Source organism: Mobula birostris, chromosome 1 (assembly GCF_030028105.1).
Source record: "Mobula birostris isolate sMobBir1 chromosome 1, sMobBir1.hap1, whole genome shotgun sequence".
Lineage (NCBI taxonomy): Eukaryota > Metazoa > Chordata > Chondrichthyes > Myliobatiformes > Myliobatidae > Mobula > Mobula birostris.
This window is the reverse complement of record NC_092370.1, coordinates 121,888,265-121,906,921: the sequence shown is the minus strand read 5'-3', so window position 1 is coordinate 121,906,921 and position 18,657 is coordinate 121,888,265. Positions and strand designations below refer to the sequence as shown.

The 18,657-nt window shown below is 43.5% G+C and overlaps 1 protein-coding gene across 1 annotated transcript in view; it reads left to right on the top strand.

Annotated features, from left to right (window-relative positions):
* The first annotated feature begins 367 nt into the window (after positions 1 to 367).
* LOC140199450 (myelin basic protein-like) overlaps positions 368 to 18,657 on the top strand; it is a 186,762-nt gene continuing 168,472 nt past the window's right edge. Inside the window, exons 1-2 of the mRNA XM_072261563.1 lie at positions 368 to 391; positions 11,094 to 11,211. The gene's annotated coding sequence lies outside the window, so the exon portion shown is untranslated. The remainder of the gene's footprint in view (positions 392 to 11,093; positions 11,212 to 18,657) is intronic.

Genomic DNA, 18,657 nt, shown 5'->3' with positions numbered 1-18,657 from the left:
ATTATTCTGTTTAGAAAATGCTTTGCTCTCCTGATGAGCGGGCCACTAGGAAATGGATGGGTGTCCCAGGAGCCTTTTAAAAGTTGATTGTTATATTTATGCTTTGGACTCAGCCGCGCACTCCGAATCAGTCCAGGTTGCTCCTGGTTGATTTCAGCTGCTGATTGGCTGTAGTTCACTGGTAGTCCATCCCCACCCAGCCTTGTACCTTGACGGGGGAGAGAGAAAGCAGGAAGCAGCAGGCAGCGCGGCATTAGAGACATAAGCGAGTGAATGGAGTCAGTTAGGCGCTTCAGCTCTCTACTATCAAAGGCACTCACGCTTAGCTGACGGTGAAAAGGGGTGTTTAATGCATCGGTCCAATCCTGAACCCGGGAAGAGTGCGGTATGTGTAAGGGCATAGTGAGCCTTATTAATCAGGGTGGGTGTGGGATTTATCCTCGGGGAGCTGGTTTTGTTTTCAGTGGCTGTCTGAGTGTATTAAATGCATATAATAAGTGTTTTGTAACAGCGGGGTATTGTCCAATATACTACGTATGCAACCACTTACACATTCAATTCTAAGTGCCCCACAGTCTCGGCTGCACAGAACAATGGTCCTCTAGCGTGGCCCCTATTGCACGCCCCTTTTCTACCAATGTCATTGTCAACCAGTGTATGTGTGTGTGTGTCTTTTCGCGTTAGTGTTCTGAACGGCCAATTTCCGGTTGATGATATGGCGGCTCCAGTTTGTTTTATCGGTCGCCTTCTCCGCCCCGTGTTCTTTCGCCGCCCTCCTTTCTCCCTCCAAACTAACCTGTCTACCTGCTCGCCGCCCTTGCCCCACCGCCCTCCAATGGAAGTGGCTGCTTTACGTTCGCTGTTTGTCCCTTTCCCACAATTGGGACGGGATGGAAGAGGACCGCTCGGCCCTTCTTTCAATGGGCGGTACAATCATAACAACCGCCCCCCCCCCCCACGCTTTTGCACTTTAGTCTTTGGTGTTGTTAATTCGTTTGTTATTGTCACATGTACTGAGAAACGGTGAAGAGCTTTTGTTTGTATGCCGTCCAAAATATTCCGTACATGAGTGCACCGAGGTGGTAAAATCAATAAGGGAGTGCAGAGTTACAGGTAACAGCGCAAGGGCTATGAAGTCAATTTGAAGATTAAGAGTTTGTCTTTAGTGTACGAGAGATCTGTGGAATGGGAACTGTACAGTACTTGAGCCTGGGAGCATATGTTCTCGGCCTTTTGTATCTTTGCTTTTGACGGGGGAGAGAGAGAGAGAGTGATTGGGGTAGGAGAGGCCATTGATTATGTTAGCTGCTTTTCTGAGACGTTGGAGCGTTTTGTAGTGTTTCCACCTTTTGGACAGTCGCTGTTCGATTTGACGTCCTCCTGAGCTTTTCCTTCTGTCCCGTCACTCTGACGCATCTTTTTGCCAATCTCCGACTATCTCTGCTCGCTTGTAGGAATTTTATGGCGGATTTGTATCGCAAGTAATAAGCTTTTTCCATGGGGTATGTCAGTGAGTTATGACTGTGAGGGTGGGGCTGAATTCCAAGTGTCGAGCTATTTCCTCATTTGTATTTTGTTAGTGTGATGTTTCTTGGGGGTTATTTTGGGGAGGGGTGAAGCCACTGGCAGGCCCTCTTTGACCCTCACCGATTTTCTATTAGTGCACCATAGACAGCATCCTAGCCAGATGTATCAGGGCTTGGTATGGTAACTGCTTTGCCGGAGACCGCAAGAAACTACAGACAGCTGTCCAAGTACCTTTGCATTGGAAAGCTGATATCATTGAAACCGGCCTTCCTCCCCTCTCCTCCCCACCGACTATGTCGACACTTCCTGCTGAGTAAAACAGCCAACATGATCACAGACTCCACCCAACCTGAACATTTTTATCTTTCCCTCCGATCAGGCAGAAGATTCAAAAAGTTTTAAAGCATATACCACCAGGCTTCTGTCCTGCTGTTAAGACTATTGAATGGTTTCTTAATACAATAAAATGGACTCCTGTCCTCACAATCTACCTTGCACCCCATTGACTGCACTGCATTTTCTCTGTAACTGTAACACTCTATTCTGCATTCTGTTACTGTTTTAACATAGAATAGTACAGCACAGTACAGGCCCTTTGGCCCACAATGTTGTGCTGACCCTTAAACCCTGCCTCCCATATAACCCCCCACCTTAAATTCCTCCATATACCTGTCTAGTAGTCTGTTAAATTTCACTAGTGTTTCTGCCTCCACCACTGACTCAGGCAGTGCATTCCATGAACCAACCACTCTGAGTTTTAAAAAAAAAACCTTCCTCAAATATCCCCCTTGAACTTCCCACCCCTTACCTTAAAGCCATGTCCTCTTGTATTGAGCAGTGGTGCCCTGGGGAAGAGGTACTGGCTATCCACTCTATCCATTTCCCTTGTGCTACTTCAATGCACTAATATGATGAAATCTGTATGGATGGCATGCAAAAGTTTTTCACTATACCTCTGTCCATTTGATAATAGTAAACCAATTTACCATTTTCAGAGGCCACATGTTAGTGTAGTGGTTTGTGTGTGTGCATACACCCTTAACTCCTAGTGGAGTTGTTGGGGCGCCATCATGACAAGCTTTTTGCACTGATCTTTTTGGTATGCTCATCGTAAGGCGTGTCTTGGGCATCTGAAACCTGGCGGAGCTCATTCCTCTCCAGATTTTTTTTGAGGTCGAGTTGTTAGCTCGACACTCAACCCAGGCACGGATGGAAAGCATGCAAGGGAGCCGGCCGGATTCGAACTCGGAACCTCTCGCCCCGAAGTCCAGCGCTGATGCCACTATGCCACCAGCTGATTAGTACAGTTGCTTTACAATGCCAGTGGTCGGTGTTCTTTAAGGAGTTTGTGTGTTCTCCCAGTGACTGTGTAGGTTTCTTTCGGGTGCTCTGGTTACCTCCCACACTCCGCAGATGTACACTTGGGTTTAGCGGGCATGCTGTGTTGGCATCAGAAGTGTGGCAACTCTTGCGGGCTGCCCTCAGCGCAATCCTTGGAATGTGTTGGCCATCGAGGTAAAACAGTGCATTTCACTGTTTTGATATATGAGCGACAAACAAAGCTTTTAATCTTTTAAGATCTGTGGTACTCAGCACACCTCTGGCAACAGGGATTCTGACAGCTGTATTGATTGAATGTTTGCCAAAAAGGACTAACTCAGGTATGGATGAATTGGGCTGGAGAGCCTGTTTCCATTCCATACTGTGTAACTCTGTCATAGTTTGTTGTTCAGTGGTTACAAGATGCAGAGGATTTGCTGCTATGTATTTGTGATCCTAACTGTTGTACTTGCCTGGTAAATGCTGAGGCTATTTCACGTCACCATCATGGAGATACTAGTGGGGTGTTGTGGCATCTCCTTCCCCAATGGCCTTCCACTTTCTGCTCTTGGAGTTAAAGCAAAGAGTTGAAAAGGGACCTGATGGATGGCAACTTCACAAAGAGGGTGGTGAGTATGTGGAATCCAGCGCCAGAGGAAGTGGTAGAGGCAGGTACAAGAAGATTTAAAGGGTATGAGGCAGGTGCATGGATAGGAAAGATTTAGAGAGATGGGGCTGGCTTGGAAGGGCATCTTGGTTGCAATGGACCAGTTGACCAAAGGACCCATGCTTTATTACAGTGACTGAGGAGTGAGCCCCACCCACTCAGATTTGGATAGGGCTGTTGTTGAAGGTGAAACATCTGGCCCACATGGTGAGTGTAGTTGCATTCCAGGGGAAGGATGGACTAGGTTCTGCAGTGAACAGTCTCTAACCTTCCTTCATTCCTGTCTGTCCTGCATTCTCATACAGGCATGAAGACAGGTAATGATCCAACCCTCGTGGCCTTCCCCAGCCCCTCTCTGTGATATGCTGGTAGTCGAACCCTCTTTTCCTCTTCAGTTATGGCCTATGCTGCATCCTGGATTTGCTTCACCTGGCCAGAAGCACAGCTAATCATTGAAATTTAGCATTCAGAGTCCTGTTGTTCCCCCTGACTCTTTTTAAATGACCTTTTCCTTAAATACACATCTCAGCTTTTGGCAAGCTGCCCTAAAATCTTTTCATGTGACTGCGTGCATCAAACTTTATTCAATTGTGCAGCCTTGGCTCCTCTTGCTGCATAGAAGTGAAAACCTACAGTTGCTGGGTATCAGACACAAACGCAGTATGCTGGAAATACTTGGATCAGGCAGCATTGCTGATTCTGGACAATGACTTGGGACTCGAGCCTCACTTAACTTTCAAAGAAGGGGGAGCGGTGGAGTGAACAAAGGGAATGTCTGTGACAGGGTAGACACTGAATGGCACAAATGATAACACTTGCTGAGGTAAGCTTTTAAGAGTCGGGATGTCCTGTTGAAGCTGTACAAAGCATTGGTTAGACTGCACTTGGGGTATTGTGTTCAATTCTGGTTGCCACTCTACAGGAAAACATTGGAGTGATTTGCAAAAGAGATCTAGTGAATTTTTCCCAGAATGGAGGGTTGCAGATTAAGAGGGGTTGGATTGTCTGGGGTTATTCTCAGTAGAACATAGGAGGTGAAAGGGTGCCCTTTTAGAAATTGGTTCTACACCCTTAAACTTTTTTTTGAAATAAGAGGATGAGGTGTCTAGAACTGGAGGATGTAGATAACACACAAATGCTGAAGGAATTCAAGTCGAGAGGGGTATGATGTTTCGGGCTGAGGCCATCATCATATGGGTTTAAGCCGAAGGGGGAGAAATTTTGAAGGAGATCTGATGGACAAGTTTTTAACACTAAGGATGATGAATGTGTCAAAGAAGGTGGTGTATGCTGATTCAGTTGTAACACTTATTTAGAGAACAGGCCCTTGGGCCCAACGAGCCCAATTATCTCCAGGTGACTGGTTTACCTATTTAACCTATATATCTTTGGAATGTGAAAGGAAACTGGAGCACACAGGAAATGCTGGTGGACAGAGAAGAATCTACAAACTCATTACCATAAGATATAGGAGCAGAATTAGGCCATTTGGCCCATTGAGTTACCCCTGTCATTGGATCATGACTGATCCAATTTTCTGCTCAACCGCAGTCTCCTGCCTTCTCCCCCATATCCCTTCGTACCCTGACCAATCAAGAAGCTATCAACCTCTGCCTTAGGTATACATAAGACTTGGCCTCCACAGCTACCTGTGGCAGATTACCACTCTCAGGCTAAAGAAATCCATGCTCGTCTTTATTCTAAAAGGATACATCTCTATTCTGAGGCTGTGTCCTCTGGTCTAGATTCTCCCATCACAGGAAACTTCCTCTCCACATCCATGCTATCAAGGCCTTTCACAATTCGATAGGTTTCAATGAGGTCACCCCTCATTCTTCTGAATTCTAGTGAATACAGTCCCAGAGCCATCAGATGCTCTTCATGTGACAAGTCGTTCTATCCTGGAGTCATTTTCATGAACCTCCTTTGATCCCTTACAGGCAGTGGCAGAATTGAACCCAGGTCATTGGCGCTGTAATTGTGATGCACTACCCACTGCACTACTGTGCTGTCCTTAGCTCTTTGGGCAGGTACTTGGATTGAAAAAGGGTCAAGGGACACCTTCAGCTGTTCTTTCCGTCTGACTTCAGCTGGTAGAAAAACACCTCATTTTCCAACTATGTTTGTTACAACTCTCCCAACTTTTAAGATAAACAATTCCGTGTTAACCTCCATGCTTTCCCTTTCACACGGTTGTGACTGTACCTTTCTGTATCCATTTGTTTCTGCAATATTTTGTTCCAATTGCTTTTAAAGTAACTGTTATCTTGACAAATGCAGGTGTGCATGCTGGTGCAGAAATTGCCCATTCCCTCTGCCTCCCCCTTACTGCAATTATGAAACATAATTGTAAAATATCTTTCTCATTACAGTGCAATGTCTGTGACCCTCTCCTAAAGAAAAAAAAAAATCAGCTTGGTGTTTCTCTCCCTATTGAAGCTCTCTGCTCTGCTGAACCCTTCCAGGGTTGATTTTGCTTCCAATTTAGGGTATAGGATTTGTCTGGAGGGTGCTGCCTTGGGCATTTTAAGAATTTTCTCATTGTTGCACAGTATCCTTCAATTAGATTTGAGAGTGGAAATTTAATCCATGACCTTCTGGCACTACTGCACAATCATTCAAGGTTGACACTGTTTCTACTGTTATAATTTTAAGCTCAAAGTAAATTTATTGTCAATGTATGTTACCATACACTACCTTGAGATTCATTTTCTTGTGGGCATTTATAGGAAAAAAGTGCAATAGAATGTTATGAAAATCGAAACAAGCTGGCATATGACTGATATGCAAATGAAGACAAATTGTGTAAATAAAAAATCACTGGGAACATGAATTATAAAGAGCCTTTGAAAGTGAGTCTGTAAGTTCTGAAATTTGTTCGGAGTAGTGGTGAATGAAGTTATCCATACCAGATCAGGAGCCTGGTGGTTGTAGGGTAATAACTGATCCTGAAGCTGGTGGTGTGGGACCTAAGGGTTCTGTACCTCCTGCCCAATTAGTGGTAGTGAGAAGAACGCATGGCCTGGATGGTTGTGTGTTTGGGGGGGGGTGTGGGGGGGGTTGGTGTCTTTGTTGACTGCTGCTTTCTTTTGTGGTAGGACTCCATGTAAATATACTGAAGGCTGGAGAGGACTTTGCTTGTGATGCACTGGGCTGTATTAATATCTTCTGTAGCTTTTTCCATTCCTGAGCATTGGTGTTTCCATGCCATAGCATGATGCAACCAGTAAAGATACTCTGAATTTACAGAACTGTCAAAGTTTTTGTTGACACAAAACTATAAGAAAGTAAAGTTGCTGTCTTGCCTTCTTTTTGATAACACTTGTGTGCTGGTGCCAGGGAATATCCTCTGATATATGTTAATACCAAGGATTTTAAAGTTACTGATCCTTGGTACACCTCAGATCCCCTAATGAGGACTGGCTCGTGGATCTCAGGCACCTTCCTCTTGTAGCTGACAATCAGCTCTTTGATTTTGCTGATGTTGAGTGAGCGGTTGTTGTGACTGCACTCATCCAGATTTTTGGTCTCTGTCCTCTATGCTGATATGGCTAACGGTGGTGTCATCAGCAAACGTAAATATTGGATTGGAGCTGAACCTAGTATAAGGTGAATGGAGCAGGTAACTCAGCAGAGCCCTGTATCATTGTGCTGATGGTGATTCAATGTCACATGTACATTTCCTCTTGGAAATTGGACTTCAGATTGAAATGTGAAGTTGTCAGATTTAAAACAAGGATGGGTCAAGAGTCTGTGACGGTGCAACTGATTTGGGTCTCCCTCCCCCATCCCGAATGTAAATCTATTCGCAGAACCTGCTACAGGAATAGCGATGATGACCCACGCACTGAAATGGAAAGCAGTGAATATTGGAATGTAGGTAGGTCCTCCCCCCCCTCCCCCCCCTCCCCCCCCTCCCCCCCCTCCCCCCCTCCCCCCCCTCCCCCCCCTCCCCCCCCTCCCCCCCCTCCCCCCCCTCCCCCCTTGTGTTTAATCTAGTCCTATGGGCACATTTAATGGCCAAGCTTCCCCCAATACACAAGTGCCTTGGTTCAATGTGTTGGGCACGTGGCCAAGTGGTTAGGGCGTTCGTCTAGTGATCTCAAGGTCACCAGTTTGAGCTGCAGCTGTGGCAGCGTGTTTGTGCCCTTGAGCAAGGCACTTAACCACACATTGCTCTAGTCTGTGCGAGGAGTGGTGCCCCACACGGCCTTCAATCTGCGCCTTGTAAGGCATGAAAATGCCTGACGCAGGCGCCTCATGGTCTGAGTCGATGTTCCCTCTCCTACCCCTCCCTCCTTGGTTCTATGAACCAGCGAGGTTAGATTCTCTGCCCACCCCCCCCCCCGGGGGGAAAGAATGTTGATATGCCCAGAGGTGAACATCTGCTCAGAGGTTTCATTTTGAAAAATCTAGAATTAAATTAAAGCTACTTCTGTAAAATTACTGGGTGGTTGTTTTGGAACAAACGTGGTTATTTGCACTTTTTGGGATAAAATATCTGGCAATATGTGACTGCAGTGTGATTGTTGTAGAGCTGTACATTGTAACAAGCACTTCAGCCCACCGGGTCTGTGCTGGTCATCTATCACCCACCCTAAACAATCTCATTTTATTTTGCCTACATTCTCATCAGCTCTCCCCAGATATGAACACTCCGGCACATCGGGCAATTTAAAGCAGCCATTTAACCTACCTAACTGCGCATGTCTTTGGGATGTGGGAGGAAATTGGGACACCCGTAAGAAACCTATGGAAAAAGTGCAAACTGCACGAAGGCAGCATCTGAGGTCAGGTTTGAAGCTGGGTCTCTGGTGCTGTGAGGCAGCAACTCCACCAGTTGTGTAAAACAGTGGGTTTGCAACTATCCTTGGTTTGGGGGTTGGAGGGGAAGAATAATTCTGGCTCCTGTCAAGGATGAGGGTGTTGAAGCAACTGGGAAAGAAACTCCTGACAGTCAGAGCTTGTGAAAATGTTTGACTTGCCAGTGGATCTTTCCACCGGGATAACTGTCCATGTTATTAAATCCCCGGCATACACAAATGGGACAGTACACTGGGAACAATTAAAATATGCATGATTAAAGCACTAGAAAATGTGCACAGGCTTTTCTATCAATTAATTACAATTAAACTATTTGAATTAAATCAAATAATGTTGCATGCCATTGTTCGAGCAACTGCATCAGGTATTGATTTAATTGGGACTGTTGCACTTGTGCCAGGTTTAGCCATAGGCCAGTGAGCTGGGATATTTTGTAGAAGATTTACTATGTAGGATGTCTCCTGTGTTGTGCTGGTGAAAAGGTACAATGATATAATGGAAGGTGCTTGTGTATTGGACGTTGGGAATTCCGCAGCAAAACGGGGGAATTCAGAAGCTCGGTACCCTGGGCAGGTGACCTGCCTTCCTGTAAAATGGCTATATCACAGAAAAAAGTAGGTTCAACCCCTTGAGTCAGTGCCCTATTCTGATTTGCTGCCAGCACAGGGAGTGTGACAGTATGTATGAATGTTTTATTCCTGAATTTTGGGGGGGGGGGGTGGGAAGCAAAGAACAATGCTGCTTGACATATCAGTTGTGTGTTTTGAATGAAGGTCTACAGTATTAAAGCTGCTAAAGAACAGTAAAGTACATTAACCTTGAAAGAAATCAGTTAATTTACAAATTGTATTATTCATATTGTTAAAGGTATCAGCTGCATTCTCATCAACTTAAAAAATGAACTGATTGAACAGTATTTGTATAATAGGGCTAATGAAATTCAGAATGAAACGTATATGATTACTGCAGGAGTTTCCTATGCATGTTGCAAATGTCTGGGATATTGCTTCTTCTAAAGCATTAGAGCGTAGTCAACGTCTTCACCCTCGATTTCAAACATTGGTTAGGATTTATAAATTTGCTAATCAATTGTGTGTTTTTTTTGTAACATCATCTAATCCTTCTTCAACTCCTGCCGCCTTTACAGCTTCATGCTTTAAAGGTGATTTTCATTTTTTTCCCCCGCCTGCTGTGACACGCCAATTTGTTTCCCGATTCAAGTATTGTGAAAAATCCAATTTGTGCTTTTCTTAGGAACTGTGCAAAGCTCATGATTCCTGAGGTAAATCAGAAAACTTATGATTCAGTGGAACCCCTTTCCAACTGGATGAAAGGGCCTCCCAGTCTAAGACAAATGATATAGGGCATAGATACGGTGAATACACTCAGTCGTTTTCTCAGCGCTAGAAAACATAGGTTTAAGGTGTGTGTGTGAGGGCGGGGGGTGGAATTAAAAATGACCTTTTTGAGAATGTGCCAGATGTGCTGAATGAGCTGCAAAAGAAAGTGGTTGTGGAAATGTTGACCTTTAAAAGACATTTGAAAGGGTACGTGGGTATGAAAAGTTTTGAGGGATGTGGGTGAAATGCTGGTAAATTGGATCAACTCAACTGGACATCTTGGCTGGCATTGAGTTGTATACTGTTTCTGTGTTCCATAAATCTGATACTTATTAAATGGATTCAAGATTAAGGTGGGTAGATTTAAAGGATTGAGATTATTGGGTAAGGGGTAGTTAGGAAAATGGGCAAGGCACAAGATCAGATGTAATCTTATTGAAATACAGTGCAAATTTAAGGGATGGAATGTTTTAATATATCTTGGGTTGCAATCGCACAGGTGAATATTCTCACTTAAAAAGAGCTTTCATCTGTGATTCAATTCCAGCCCCTTCATTGTACTCACTGTATCTCGATACCGAATCTCCAAGCAAAGTAATGTTGTAATAGAGATGGGACAACCTTTCTGATCCCCATGTCTAACTCAAAATTGCATTGATTATCACTGACAGTGTCATAATGTATGTTTTGTGGAAGCAGTACAGTGCAATACATCAATACTATAACAGCAAAAATAAATAATACTGCTGAAGAGAAATAGCAAAGTAGTGTTTATGGACTGACCAGAAATCCGATGGTAGAGGAGAAGAAGCTGTTCCTAAAACATTCATTGCATATTTTGTAAACTACTGTCATTCAGTGGCAAGTGTTGCTAGTTTTACTAGTATGGGGCCCACTTTAACCACTTATTTAGTGGTACAGCATGGAGTAGGCTCTTCTGGCCTATTGAGCCACATTGCCCCAGCAACCCCCAATGGCCAGATTGGGTAAATTGTCACGGGACAATTTACAATGATCAGTTAACCTATCCAGTATGTCTTTGAACTGCGGGAGGCAACGGGTGCACCCGGGGAAACGCACACATTCTGTGGTGAGGAAGTGCAGCCTCCTTTCAGAAGAGGAATTGAACTGTGAACTCCGAAGGTCCAAACTTTAAAGCGTCATTCTAACCACTATGCTACCTTGTCATCCATAACAAGCCTTTTGCCCCTCCACAGAAGCTGCCTTTCTTGCTCATACTTCAACGGTTTTCTGCTTCATTGTAGGCTAATAAATGTTTACAATGTAATATATACAATCCTGGGGTCTGATGATGCTCTTGCCTAAATTTCAGCCATGCCAGGTAGATTGATAAGCTGATTGTATCTGTTATTTTATAGTCATTAAGAAAACCTGTTTCTTTTGTATTTCTGTAGGGACCTATCTAAAGGACATATTCCATTCTCTCAGTTGGGCTCTTTCCCAGAGTTCTTGCCTCAAGAATGTGTACCTCCATCTTCCCCGGATCAGTATAATCCTTGTGTTGTTTTTGAGGTATGTCTCTAAGATTTGCAATTACTGTTCATTCCAGTTGTTCTTCCTTTCTTCTCCCCATTACCTACGCATAGAATTGTTGCCATAAAGCAGGATTTTCTCATTCAGTCTGGATAGAGTAGTGCTGTCTGTGCAGAGCACCCCTCATCACACTTCACCCATCTCTGCTGCTGTCACAATTCGGGGACTGAATCACTTTGAAATCACCACTTTTGATTAGCTGAGATCCTGTAAAAGTATAGGAAAGTAAGAATTACTTGAATTTTCATCATTTGAGCAGTTGGGAGCGTAACAAAAAATATGGAATTCTCAACTGTGGCAAGTGCAAGCCTTATGTAAGTGGGACAGAAGCAAAAATTGGCTATGTTGACTGGGGATCACAGCAGCCACTGCTTATGGTAATGATTTTTTCCGTGCTTGCAATTTGTAGCTGTTATCTCATTCTGTGTGGGGGAGCCTGCTGTATTGTTTATTCTGCCGTAACACAATGTTCGCAATGGTTTTAAAAGCAGTTTGGGAGACCTGAAATTTTTAAGGTCAGGTTCAGATCTTCCTTCCAATGTCAGCCTTGTTTTATGTAAATAACCTGGCTGGCTACCTAGGTTCCAAAATCCTCTGAGCTGTTATCTCTAATAACTGTCTAGGTGTTTGCGTATAGAATGCCAGGTATTTTTTTTTACTTGTACAGTGTTGATAGAGTATCTCCCATGGATTGTTCTTCAGAAAAGTGCTTGGTTTTCAGTGTGGGGTTCCTTTTCAGGCAGAGTCCTGCTGACTTTCACGTTACCTTCTGTGCACCTGCTTTGTCTGACCTGCTGTGATTTTAGTGGTCACCAGTTGGGCTGCGGTTTCCACACTGATCACTGTCACAGAGTCTGAAATGGAACTGGGACACCTAAAGATTTGTCCAATGCCCATTGGTCACAGTAGCCAAGGTAGGAGGGGAGGAATGGTCCAATCCACTCTCCAAGGCTCTTGGCTCCTCCCTAGAAGCTTTATTTTATTGTAAGAGTGCAACCAAGCACTGTGATGCACCAAATTGATAACAGCGGCAGGCGAAGGAAGTTGAGGATGTGAGGGGAAGGGTACCATGATCTAAAGGTTCTAGGTCTGGAATATAATAAACATGAAGCACACCCACAGATGGAGTTATTCATCAGAATTTTATATAAGAGAACAGATTGTAAAGACAAAATACTTTCCACTGGCCCATCACTGTCATTGAATAAATCATTGTAATTGTTCATAATTGGGGGTGGGGGCAAACTAACTTTGTTTAGTAAACAATAGCAAAGCAAGCAAGCCATAAAGAAGGGTGAGAGTGGATATTGGACCACTGGAAAATTACACTGGAGAGGTAACACTGGTGGATAAAGAGATGGCAGGTGAACTGAATAAGTATTTTGCATCACTCTTCACTGGAAGACACTAGCAGTATGGCACAAATGTGAGTGTCAGGGCAGAAGTGAGTGGAGAAGGTGCTTGGGAAGCTGAGTGGTCTGAAGGTAGATAAGCCACCTAGACCAGATAGACTGCAGATGGGGTTCTGAAGGAGATGGCTGAAGAGATTGTGGAGGCATTAGAAATGAACTTTTAAGAATCACTAGATTCTGGAGGACTGGAAAATTGCAAATGTTACTTCGCTCTTTAAGAAAAGGGGCAGAAGAAAGGAAATTGCAGGCCAGTTAGCTTGACTTCAGTGGTTGGAAAAATGTTGGAGTCCATTATTACGTTTGAGGTTTTGGAGTACTTGAAGGCACATGATTAAAATAGCCCAAAGTCAGCATGGTTTCCTTAAGGGGAAATCTTGTCCGACAATTTGGAATAATTTGAGGAAATAACAGGCAAGATGGGTAAAGGAGAGTCAGTGGATGTTATTTACTTGGATTTTCAGGAGGCCTGTGACATGAGCCTGCTTATCAGATAAGAGCCCAAGGTATTACAGGAAAGATGTGTGCGGGGTCCTTTTTTGTATGTTAAATTTAAAATGGCTTCTTTGTTATGTTATACTTGGGAATGCTTCTTTGTTATGTTAAACGCTGAGAAAGTCCTTCCCGCTAGCAGTTTGTTGAATCACGTTACTGATAAGAAGATGTTATGAACTAATTGGGACAGTTGTTATGTTTTTGGTGTATTTGAAGATACTGTATGCGCGGGGTTTTGGGGCAGAAGGTGGGGGGGAGAGAGAGAGAGAGAGAGAGAGAGAGAGAGAGACACAGAGAATGGACCAGGTGCTGTTAGTCCGCTAACGGGGTCGGACATTGAGCCGGGCATTCGGTGAGGAGACGGAGACAGACTCGAGTGGAGCGTCTGGTCGACCACCGTTGTTGGTCCCAGGCGGCCGGTCAAGGCGGTCCGAGAGGTCGCAGGGTGAAGAAGAAGGGTCCAGAGCTCCAACTTTTTTGTGCACGAAGTGATTGAACTTTGATAAGTGTGGCGCCTTTTATTTTCCTTTTATATTTTATTCTCTATTAATTATATAGTTCCAGTAATATCTATAAACTGTAAACCATTTAATCATATCTGGTGTATTGTCTGTTATTTGGGTGGGGTGGGGTACATCACACAGCATCCACGCAAACTAATTACCCAGCTTGGCAGGGCCGAGGCTGTTTCCCTAGATGACAGCGGGCTGTTTCCCTAGATGACAGCGAGCCAAGCGACCCTGAGGGTGGCCAGGGGGCCTACAGATGTTAGCATGGATGGAATGTTGACTGACTGACAGGAAGTGAAGAGTGGGAATAAAGGGATCTGTTCTGGGTGGTGCACAGGGGGTCTCTGTTGGGACTGCTTCTTGGCCCGTTGTATCCCAGTGATTTGGATGATGGAATTGATGCTTTGTAGTAAAGTTTACAGATGATACAAAGGTAAGTGGAGGGACAGGTACTGTTGAGGAAGCGGAGTCTGCAGAAGGGCTTGGGCAGTTTGGGAGAATGGGCAAAGACTTGGTAGACAGTAGGGAAGTGTATGGTGATGCACTTTGGTAGAAGGAATAAAAGTGTGGACTATTTTCTAAATGGGAAGAAAATTGAAAAATCAGATGTGTAAAGGTACCTGAGAGATCTTGTGCAGAATTCTCCAAAAGTTACTTTGCAGGCTGAGTCAATAGTGAGGAAGGCAAATGCAATGTTAGCATTCATTTCAAAAGAACTAGAGTATAAAAGCAAGGATGTAATGTGAATGCTTTATAAGGTATTGGTCAGATTGCACTTGGAGTATTGTGAACAACTTTGGGCCCATTATCCAAGAAAAGATAAATTAACATTGGAATGGGGCCCAGAGGAGGTTTACAAGAATGTTCCAGGAATGAAAGGGTACATGCACAAGGAGTGTTTGAGGGCTCTGGGCCTGTACTCGCTGGAGTTTAGAAGAATGCAGGGGGAATCTTATTGAAACTTTTCATATTGAAAGGCCTAGATTGAGTGGTTGTTTCCAATATTGAGGGAGAATAGAACCAGAAAGACAGCTTCAGAATACTGAACAGGGGTTTTGTAATGTGGTGGAGGCAAGTTGGCAGTGGAGCCCTATCTTGCAGAAGTTTCTGTGAGGGAGTCACTGATTGATGCTCTGCACCTGAACACGGGCATCTTCAGTCTATCTTTTTGCAGCTCTGACTAGGGTTTGGGTGACCTTGGTTCTGGTCTGGAGATGTACAGTTTCTTATATAATCCTGTGGTGTGGTTGAAGGTGAGGTGCACTTTGAGACATGTGGAATGCAGAAAAAGTATTTAAATTATGCTGCTGCTGCTTTGCTGTTTTGTTAGTGTATCAACTTGCATGGTATCAGGAAGTAAATGTAAAATGAGTCTTTGAAGTCCAGTGTGAAGACTGAGCCACTTCTTATAGCATAGGAGCCCTCTCTCAACAAAAGCTGACAATAGCAATAATGCTCACTCACTCTTGTGAATTGGCACAGTCTTTGAAATTTTGAGCTAAATGGTATTTAGAGGTCAAACCTCAAGCCCAGTCCTATGGCAGCTCTAACCTCTTCTTGAAATTAGGACTGCTGACATGAAAGAAAATTATGGGCCAATTAGCCTGAACTCCGCGGCTGGGAAGATGTTGGAGTCGCTTGTTAAGGACGAGGTCTCGGTGTACTTGATAAAATAGGCCAATCAGCATGGGTTCCTGAAGGGAAAATCCTGCCCGACGATCTTTGGAATTTTTGGAGGAAATATCAAACGGGATAGAGATCGGTGGATGTTGTGTAGTTGTATTTTCAGAAGGCCGTTGAGGCTGCTTCAAAAGAGAAGAACCCATGGTATTAAAGGATAGAGGATTGGGAGGAGGCAAAGAGTGGGAATAAGGGAGTCTTTTATGGTTGGCTGCTGGTGACTGGTAGTTTTCCACAGGGATTGTTATTGGGACAGCTTCTGTTTATGTTATATGTCAGTGATTTGGATGAAAAAATTGATGACTTTGTGGCCAAGTATGCAGATGTTACGTAGATGGGTGGCGGAGCAGGTAGTGCTGAGAAAGCAGGGAGGCTACAGAAGGAGAATGGGCAAAGAAATGACGGATGGAATCTGAGTTGCAAAGGGACTTGGGAGTCCTTGTGCAAGATTTCCCAAAGGTTAACTTGCAGGTTGAGTTAGTGGTGAGGAAGACAAATGCAATGTTAGCATTCTTTTCACGAGGACTAGAATATAAAAGCAAAGGTGTAATGCTGAGGCTTTAAGGTCCTGGTGAGACCTCACCTGGAGTATTGTGAGCAGTCTTGGGGCTCCTTATCTAAGGGAGGACTTGCTAACTTTGGAGAGGATTCAGAGAAGGTTCTCACGAATGATTCTGGGAATAAAAGGGTTATCATATGTGGAGCATTTGATCGCTCTGGGTCTGTACTTGATGGAATTTAGAAGAATTGGGGGGGGGAATATCCTCATTGAAACTCATTGAATATTTGAAAAGTCTAGATTGAGTGGATGTGGAGGGGATGTTTCTTGAGTCTAGGACCAGAGGCATAGCCTCAGAATACAAGAATGTCTATTTAGAATGGAGATGAGGTGGAATCTGGTAAAGATCTGGCTGATCTTTATGTTGTTATATTTTGGTGTATTTGGCCATGACAGTGTGAGTTTTCTGACTGTTCTATGCTAAATCTGCAGCCAATGAATGGGAAATCTGTGTGACTGACTCACTGAGTGTAATGTACCAGTTCAAAGCATATTCAAATATTGCAGTCAAAAGATATGTGTGTATTGAAGCTATAATAGGGTTTGAGATGTGTTTTTGTCAATCCTAAGAACCACTGCGTTACAAGCTCAGTGCTACACAATCTACTGGAGGAACTCCGGGTTAGCCTACAACCGGGATTAATGGAATTTTGAACACTTTGGGTTGAAGCTCTGCATCAGGACTAGGGATACTCTAGGACCATGTAACCCAGGGATGGGTTGACAGGAATTGTCGGGCAATGAAATTTGTTTGTATTCATTTTTTGCCAAAGTGAATATCACTGTATTTGTTTTCAAGTTACAATATGGTTTCCATTTCTGTAGCATGAAATGGCCATACAAAGCTTGAAGTGTAGTTGTTGTACTCTAGGAAATCTTGAAATTTTTGTACAACAAGATTCCACAACAAAATTGTGGCAGTGGTTGTTCATCTGTTTTAAAGCATGGCTGATGGATGGGTAGTGACTCCCATATATGAGAGGTATTCCTATTTAAAATAGAGTCCATTCACTCTTATCTGCTGTCATTCTCTCCTCTCCCCACCTTCTATAACCCCACCCCCTTCCGTTGGCCAGAAGATACAAAAGCTTGAGAAAACATGCCACCTGGCTCAAGAACAACTAAGTTCAAAGTCAATTTATTAAAGTACATGTGTGTCACCATATACATCCCTGAAGTTAATTTTCTTGCAGGCATTCACAGTAAGTACAAAGAAAACAAAAGAATCAGTTTTAAAAACTGCACCAAAGGCAGAAGCAACCAATATGCAAAATACAAAAAAAATACAAAAAGAGAAAAAAATAATAAATATCAAGATAGAGTCCTTGAAAGTGAATCGATAAGTTCTCACTGTTAAGCAACTCTTGAACAGATCTATTGTACATTGAAGATTAGCTCTTGAATTGTCAATGTACTTCATTTCGGCCCTTGCAATGTCTCTACCTGCACTGTACTTCGTAAATGTAACGCCTTTTATAATGCACTCTGTTATTGCTTTTCCCTTGTGTTGATTGAACTGGTATTCTGAAATGTACTGTCTAGATAGCACTCATTAGACAGTACTCAAATAGGATTTCATAGTACCTTGTGTCAATAAATAGCTAACAATTCCCATGATAGGATGCCTTGAAGTTGGGAAGATTTACAGTAGCGTTTTTGGAAGTCTGATAGTGACATGGGTTGCATTCCTTGACCGACCTCTTAACCCTGAATGAATTAATTGACAATCAATACCCTGGAATAAACAGGCCAGTTACTGGTCCTCCTGTTAGTGTACTGACAGCCATCTGATAAGTTTCACGCTGTCCTTCTGAATATTGCACCATTCCCCCAGCATTACTCAGCCATATCTGTGCTACAGCCTGCGGTTTGCAACAAATAACACTAACGTCACATCCAGCCCACTTCTCACTGCGGTGCAGTGTTGGCATTAGTGAGTCAGGTAGATCTATGAATAAGTCGAGTCTGGTTATAAAAAGAACATTTGTTTTATATTTGGCTGCAGGATGTGCCATCTCCAAGGCTGGTATTCATTGTCCACTTCTGATTTTCCCTTGAACTGCTGAGTGGCTCATTTTTTTTCCAGTCTAAGTTTATTGTCACTGAAAAGCTTGCAGCAGCATCACAGGCACATAGCATTAGATAGATGCACAACATTCACAAGAAAACATGTATAAGAAAGAACAAACCAGTCCATTGAAGTACAAAGTGGTTATAGTGTTACTATAATGAGGTAGTGAGTGGAATTATGCAGATTGGTTTAAGAATCAGATGGTCAAAGGTAGTTGGTTTTGAACCTGTTGGCATGGAATTTCAGGTTTCTATATTTCTTGTCCAATGGTAGCTACAAGAAGATGGCATGGTCTAGATATTGGGGATCTTTGATGGATGTTGCTGCCCTGGGGCAGTGCCTCATGTAGATACTACCGATGTAGGAGATGGTGAGGGAGCCACAATTAATGCTGCCCAGTTTAATGGAGTGTAATAGCAGATAGCCTTCTCTGACGTGAGCCAGGGCAATTCTCATTGGTGACAGTTGTTTCATGGCTACCACATACTAAAGTTCTAATTTGTCTTTGGGCCATTACTAACATAAAAATTAGTACTAAACCCATAACCATTAGTATCATAACCCCCAAGAAGTGTTTTATTGTTAGATTCTTTAACTTGTAGGGAAAAAGTCTGCAGGTTACACAGTATAACAATGGACTGTATGGCTCACTGATCATCACATAGCCAATAATATTAAGCCCATTTTGTGCCTTGCTTCACC